Below are 7,925 nucleotides of genomic sequence, written 5' to 3'. Positions count from 1 at the left end.
CCGGGGAACCAGCGAAGGCGGATAGGCGGTCACGGATGTCCCGCCGGCTGGTCCGCGGGCCAATTTGGGTCCCGTAATTTAGCGGTCGCGGTCCGGAATCCACGCCGGCCGGGGAACCAGCGCAGGCGGATAGGCGGTCACGGAGGTCCCGCCGGCTGGTCCGCGGGCCAATTTTGGTCCCGTAAGTGAGCGGCCGCGGCCCGGAATACACGCCGACCGGGGAACCAGCGAAGGCGGATAGGCGGTCACGGAGGTCCCGCCGGCTGGTCCGCGGGCCAATTGGGGTCCCGTAAATTAGCGGTCGCGGCCCGGAATTCGCGCCGGCCGGGGAACCAGCGCAGGCGCATAGGCGGTCACGGAGGTCCCGCCGGCTGGTCCGCGGGCCAATCGGGGTCCCGTAAGTTAGCGGTCGCGGCCCGGAATTCGCGCCGGCCGGGGAACCAGCGCAGGCGGATAGGCGGTCACGGAGGTCCCGCCGGCTGGTCCGCGGGCCAATCGGGGTCCCGTAAGTTAGCGGTCGCGGCCCGGAATTCGCGCCGGCCGGGGAACCAGCGCAGGCGGATAGGCGGTCACGGAGGTCCCGCCGGCTGGTCCGCGGGCCAATCGGGGTCCCGTAAGTTAGCGGTCGCGGCCCGGAATTCGCGCCGGCCCGCAGCCACCACCAGGCGGATAGGCGGTCACGGAGGTCCCGCCGGCCGGTCCGCGGGGGGAACTGCGCCCTCTGGCGGACACGCTATTGTAAATGAATGGGGTTTGGCACTTAGTGCATTTTTCGCCGAAGCCGACGAGCGCTCCGGGCGAGGAGGCCGGATTCTCGCCATCCGTGGCCGGCCGGGGAACCGGCCAAGGCGGATAGGCGGTCACGGGGGTCCCGCCGGCTGGTCCGCGGGCCAATTGGGGTCCCGTAAGTTAGCGGTCGCGGCCCGGAATCCGCGCCGGCCAGCAGCCACCGGGAGGCGGATAGGCTGTCACGGAGGTCCCGCCGGCTGGTCCGCGGGCCATTTAGGGTCCCGTAGGTGAGCGGTCGCGGCCCGGAATCCAGGCCGGCCAGGAGGCACCGCCAGGCGGATAGGCGGTCACGGAGGTCCCGCCAGCTGGTCCGCGGGCCATTTATGGTCCCGTAAGTTAGCGGTCGCGGCCCGGAATCCACGCCGGCCAGGAGGCACCGGCAGGCGGATGGGCGGTCACGGAGGTCCCGCCAGCTGGTCCGCGGGCCGTTTAGGGTCCCGTAAGTTAGCGGTCGCGGCCCGGAATCCACGCCGGCCAGGAGGCACCGCCAGGCGGGTAGGCTGTCACGGAGGTCCCGCCAGCTGGTCCGCGGGCCAATTAGGGTCCCGTAAGTTAGCGGTCGCGGCCCGGAATCCGCGCCGGCCAGCAGCCACCGCCAGGCGGGTAGGCTGTCACGGAGGTCCCGCCGGCCGGTCCGCGGGCCAATCAGGGTCCCGTAAGTGAGCGGTCGCGGCCCGGAATGCACGCCGGCCAGCAGGCACCGCCAGGCGGATAGGCGGTCACGGAGGTCCCGCCGGCCGGTCCGCGGGCCAATCAGGGTCCCGTAAGTGAGCGGTCGCGGCCCGGAATGCACGCCGGCCAGGAGGCACCGCCAGGCGGATAGGCGGTCACGGAGGTCCCGCCGGCCGGTCCGCTGGCCAATTACCTCCAGCCGAGCGGATATGAACTTTATTAGCACCTTCTACGAGATGGCGGAGCCTTATTCGACAACCAGCACCTCGGCTTAGCATTTTCCACGGCCCGCTGATCTTCCAGAAGACGTCCAGCCGGTTTCCTCCTCACATTTTAAGCCGGCCGAGGCTTCCGGCACCCCGGCTAAGCTTTCTCCACGGCCCGCTGAGCTTCCAGAAGACCTCCAGCCGGTTCTCCCGGTGCTTTCCTCCTCACGTTTTAAGCCGGCCGAGGCTTCCGGCACCCCGGCTAAGCTTTTTCCCACACCCCGCTGAGCTTCCAGGGGACCTCCAGCCGGTTCTCCGCGCGCTTCCTCCTCACTTTTAAGCCGGCCGAGGCTCCAGGCACCCCGGCCAAGCGTTTCCCACGGCCCGCTGAGCTTCCAGGGGACCTCCAGCCGGTTCTCCCGGTGCCTCGCGCCTCGCTTTGTGAGCCGGCCGAGGCTTCCAGCACCTCGGCTGAGCGTTTCCCACGGCCCGCTGAGCTTCCAGGGGACCTCCAGCCGGTTCTCCCGGTGCCTCGCGCCTCGCTTTGCGAGCCGGCCGAGGCTTCCAGCACCTCGGCTGAGCGTTTTCGGCGGCCCGTTGCTCTCCCGGAGGTCGCAACGGGGAGTTACCTCCCTCTCGCGGACACGGCGAGTAAATACACCGCCTCTCGCACTTTGCGCGGGTAAACGGCGGGAGTAACTGTGACTCTCTTAAGGTAGGCTCACTTGACATTTATTTATTCATGTATTTATTTATTTTTGACGGTTCGCGGAGGCGATGACGCTCCGCGCGGGTAAACGGCGGGAGTAACTGCGACTCTCCTAAGGTATGCTCACTTGACTATTTATTCATGTATTTATTTATTTTTGACGGTTCGCGGAGGCGATGACGCTCCGCGCGGGTAAACGGCGGGAGTAACTGTGACTCTCTTAAGGTAGGCTCACTTGACATCTATTTACTTATGTATTTATTTATTTTTGACGGTTCGCGGAGGCGATGACGCTCCGCGCGGGTAAACGGCGGGAGTAACTGTGACTCTCTTAAGGTAGGCTCACTTGACATTTATTCATTTATGTACTTATTTATTTTTGACGGTTCGCGGAGGCGATGACGCTCCGCGCGGGTAAACGGCGGGAGTAACTGTGACTCTCTTAAGGTAGGCTCACTTGACATTTATTTTGGCGGTTCGCGGAGGCGCCGGGAGGCCGTGCGCGCGCGCGCAGAGCGGCCGAATAACGCTCCGCCGGCCCCGGGTGATTACCGAGAGGCTCCCCGGCCTCGCGGAGCTCCGACGCTCCTCCGCGGGACCTCCGGCGGCCGGCGCGCTCGCGCACCACCCCCCGGCACCGCCGGGAGGCCGTGCGCGCGCGCGCAGAGCGGCCGAATAACGCTCCGCCGGCCCCGGGTGATTACCGAGAGGCTCCCCGGCCTCGCGGAGCTCCGACGCTCCTCCGCGGGACCTCCGGCGGCCGGCGCGCTCGCGCACCACCCCCCGGTGCTCCGGCGGCCCCGGGTGACGACTAAGAGGCTCCCCGGCCGGCCTCGCGGAGCTCCGGCGCTCCTCCGCGGGACTTCCAGCGGCCGGCGCGCTCACGCACCACCCCCCGGCACCACCCGGGAGGCCGTGCTCGCGCGCCAAGTGGCCGAAAATAGCTCCAAGCCCAGCGGATCGGCTGCTTGGAAGCACCGCGCCGTCCGGCTCCACCTGGTACCTCGCACGGCTCTCATCTCCCCCCCGCACGGACTTCCGAGCGCTCGGGGAGACGCTCGGAAGCTGCCGGTGCCGCCGCGGCGGGGAATTGCCTCCCTCTGGCGGACGCGGCGAGTAAAAACACCACCTCTCGCACTTTGCGCACACTTACTTGCGTGGGTCCGCTTCCGATGACACTTTGAGCGGCCAAACGGCGGGAGTAACTACGACTCTCTTAAGGTAGGCTCACTTGACATTTATTTATGTATTTATTTATTTTTGACGGTTCGCGGAGGCGATGACGCTCCGCGCGGGTAAACGGCGGGAGTAACTGTGACTCTCTTAAGGTAGCCTGACTCGACGTCTTTTTCAACGGTGGCTGGAGGACCCGGGCGGTTCTCGGGGGTGCGTCGCTCCTCACTTTTGACGCCCGAGGAGGCTCCCGGCACCTCGGCTACGCGTTTTCGGCGGCCCGCTGAGCTTCCAGAAGACCTCCAGCCGGTTCTCCCGGTGCTTTCCTCCTCACGTTTTAAGCCGGCCGAGGCTCCCGGCACCCCGGCCAAGCGTTTCCCACGGCCCGCTGAGCTTCCAGGGGACCTCCGGCCGGTTCTCCGCGCGCTTTCCTCCTCACTTTTAAGCCGGCCGAGGCTTCCGGCACCCCGGCCAAGCGTTTCCCACGTCCCGCTGAGCTTCCAGGGGACCTCCGGCCGGTTCTCCGCGCGCTTTCCTCCTCACATTTTAAGCCGGCCGAGGCTCCAGGCACCCCGGCTAAGCTTTCTCCACGGCCCGCTGAGCTTCCAGGGGACCTCCGGCCGGTTCTCCGCGCGCTTTCCTCCTCACTTTTAAGCCGGCCGAGGCTTCCGGCACCCCGGCCAAGCCTTTCCCACGGCCCGCTGAGCTTCCAGGGGACATCCAGCCGGTTCTCCGCGCGCCCCCCTCCTAACTCGACGCCCGAGGAGGCTCCAGGCACCCCGGCCGAGCCTTTTCGGCGGCCCGCTGATCTCCCGGAGGTCGCAACGGGGAATTGCCTCCCTCTCGCGGACACGGCGCGTAAATGCACCGCCTCTCGCACTTTGCGCACACTCACTCGCATCGCTACGCCTCCCGTGGCACTTTAAGCGACCGGGACCACCGCGAGCGCGGGCGATGACTAAGAGGCTCCCCGGCCGGCCTCGCGGAGCTCCGACGCTCCCCCGCGGGACTTCCGGCGGCCGGCCGGAGCCTCGGCACGGCTGCCGCACTCCCTAATAACACCCCGCGGACCCCCGCGAGCCGAACGCTCGCTGCCGCGGGCGACCCGTGCCAAGGCGGACGCGTGACGGCGCGGGAGCCCTCGGCACTATATCACGGTCACGTATGTAGTCAAATCGTGTAAAATCACCGTTAGTTTATTCATAATATAGGTAATAATTAAATAAATATTAACATCGCGTATATCATTAATAAACACATGTATGTATTTATTTAATAATTAAATAAATATTAACATCGCGTATAATCATGCGCAATACTTCGTGGCCGACCGGGGAACCGGCGAAGGCGGACGCATCGCGGCGCGAGAGCCGTTGGCACTTTGGAAAAATAAATAAATAAATAAATAAATAAATAATAATTCGCCGACCGGGCTCCGGGGGGAGAGGCCGATTTTTGGCCGTTCGTGGCCGACCGGGGAACCGGCGAAGGCGGACGCATCGCGGCGCGAGAGCCGTTGGCACTTTGGAAAAATAAATAAATAAATAAATAAATAAATAAATAATTCGCCGACCGGGCTCCGGGGCAAGAGGCCGAATTTTCGCTCGTTCGGGCCGACCGGGGAACCGGCGAAGGCGGACGCAGCGCGGCGCGAGAGCCGTTGGCACTTTGAAAAAAAAAAAAAAAAAAAAAAAAAAAAATTCGCCCACCGGGCTCCGGGGGAAGAGGCCGGCTTTTCGCCGTTCGCGGCCGACCGGGGAACCGGCGAAAGCGGACGCGCTCTCTAACGAGCCCCGCCGGCCGGAGGAAGTGCGCCCTCTGGCGGACACGCCGTTGTAAATGAATGGGGTTTGGCACTTAGTGCATTTTTCGCCCAAGTCGAAGCGCGCTCCGGGCGAGGAGGCCGGATTCTCGCCACCCGTGGCCGGCCGGGGAACCGGCCAAGGCGGACGCGCTCTCTAACGAGCCCCGCCGGCCGGAGGAAGTGCGCCCTCTGGCGGACACGCCGTTGTAAATGAATGGGGTTTGGCACTTGGTGCATTTTTCGCCCAAGTCGAAGCGCGCTCCGGGCGAGGAGGCCGGATTCTCGCCACCCGTGGCCGGCCGGGGAACCGGCGAAGGCGGATAGGCTTTCACGGAGGATCCGCCGGCTGGTCCGCGGGCCGATTAGGGTCCCGCGAGTGAGCGGTGGCGGTCCGGAATCCAGGCCGGCCAGGAGGCACCGCCAGGCGGATAGGCTTTCACGGAGGTCCCGCCGGCTGGTCCGCGGGCCGATTAGGGTCCCGCGAGTGAGCGGTGGCGGTCCGGAATCCAGGCCGGCCCGGAGCCACCGCCAGGCGGATAGGCTTTCACGGAGGAGCCGCCGGCTGGTCCGCCGGGGGAAGTGCGCCCTCTGGCGGACACGCCGTTGTAAATGAATGGGGTTTGGCACTTTGTGCATTTTTCGACCAGCGGCAACGCAGGCTGACGGGCGGCCGCTTCCGCGGGCCGGCACTACTCTACGGAGGCGCTAGCCGCCTCCGGTGGGGGCCGTGTGATCTCGCTGGATGCCCGAGGACCTTCCGCCAGGCCCGGCCGCAGCTTTTGCGCGCGCCCGGTCCTATTACCTGGTGGAAGCTGGAGGCCGGGGCTCGGCAGCTCGCTGCCCGGGGACCCTCCGCGAGGCCCGGCCGCAGCTTTTACGCACGGCCGCTGCTATTCTCTGGCTCCGGCTTCGTCCCGGAGGGTGCTTGGGGAACGGCGGCGCACACCGCGAACGGCCGGTGGCGGTCGGCCGGTGGCGGTCGGCTGGTGGCGGTCGGCTGGTGGCGGTCGGGGGTGGCGCTTGGGGATGGCGCTTGGGGATGGTGGCTGTCGGCTGGTGGCGGTCGGCTGGTGGCGCTTGGGGATGGCGCTTGGGGATGGTGGCTGTCGGCTGGTGGCGGTCGGCTGGTGGCGGTCGCCTTGTGGCGGTCGGGGATGGCGCTTGGGGATGGTGGCTGTCGCCTTGTGGCGGTCGGCTGGTGGCGGTCGGCTGGTGGCGGTCGGGGGGTGGCGGTCGGGGGTGGCGCTTGGGGATGGTGGCTGTCGCCTTGTGGCGGTCGGCTGGTGGCGGTCGGCTGGTGGCGGTCGGGGGGTGGCGGTCGGGGGTGGCGCTTGGGGATGGTGGCTGTCGCCTTGTGGCGGTCGGCTGGTGGCGGTCGGCTGGTGGCGGTCGGCTGGTGGCGGTCGGGGGTGGCGCTTGGGGATGGTGGCTGTCGCCTTGTGGCGGTCGGCTGGTGGCGGTCGGCTGGTGGCGGTCGGGGGTGGCGCTTGGGGATGGTGGCTGTCGCCTTGTGGCGGTCGGCTGGTGGCGGTCGGCTGGTGGCGGTCGGGGGGTGGCGGTCGGGGGTGGCGCTTGGGGATGGTGGCTGTCGCCTTGTGGCGGTCGGCTGGTGGCGGTCGGCTGGTGGCGGTCGGCTGGTGGCGGTCGGGGGTGGCGCTTGGGGATGGTGGCTGTCGCCTTGTGGCGGTCGGCTGGTGGCGGTCGGCTGGTGGCGGTCGGGGGGTGGCGGTCGGGGGTGGCGCTTGGGGATGGTGGCTGTCGCCTTGTGGCGGTCGGCTGGTGGCGGTCGGCTGGTGGCGGTCGGGGGGTGGCGGTCGGGGGTGGCGCTTGGGGATGGTGGCTGTCGCCTTGTGGCGGTCGGCTGCTGGCGGTCGGCTGGTGGCGGTCGGCTGGTGGCGGTCGGGGGTGGCGCTTGGGGATGGTGGCTGTCGCCTTGTGGCGGTCGGCTGGTGGCGGTCGGCTGGTGGCGGTCGGGGGTGGCGCTTGGGGTTGGTGGCTGTCGCCTTGTGGCGGTCGGCTGGTGGCGGTCGGCTGGTGGCGCTTGGGGATGGTGGCTGTCGCCTTGTGGCGGTCGGCTGGTGGCGGTCGCCTTGTGGCGGTCGGGGATGGCGCTTGGGGATGGTGGCTGTCGCCTTGTGGCGGTCGGCGGTGGTGGTTTGGGACCGGCGTCCGGCGCAAAGTGCGTGTTGCGCGGGCCGGAGAAAATTTAGGCCAGGGGCCCGCCGCTGGAGAAATTTTTAGGTACCAGGGGTGGATTTTTTTTGTCACCGCAGGAGGGGGACGTTGCCTCCGTCCGTGTCCGACGGAAAGTGCGTGTTGCGCGGGCCGGAGAAAGTTTAGGCCAGGGGCCCGCCGCTGGAGAAATTTTTAGGTACCAGGGGTGGATTTTTTTTGTCACCGCAGGAGGGGGACGTTGCCTCCGTCGGTGTCCGGCGGAAAGTGCGTGTTGCGCGGCCCGGAGAAAGTTTAGGCCCGGGGCCCGCCGCTGGAGGAATTTTTAGGTACCAGGAGCGGATGTACTTACTTCCACAGCGCCCGCGCGCTCCCGGCCGGTGTCCGAGGATGCTGCCTC

The sequence above is a fragment of the Syngnathus scovelli genome, unplaced genomic scaffold (assembly GCF_024217435.2).
Source record: "Syngnathus scovelli strain Florida unplaced genomic scaffold, RoL_Ssco_1.2 HiC_scaffold_205, whole genome shotgun sequence".
NCBI lineage: Eukaryota > Metazoa > Chordata > Actinopteri > Syngnathiformes > Syngnathidae > Syngnathus > Syngnathus scovelli.
This window is presented reverse-complemented; position numbering follows the sequence as displayed.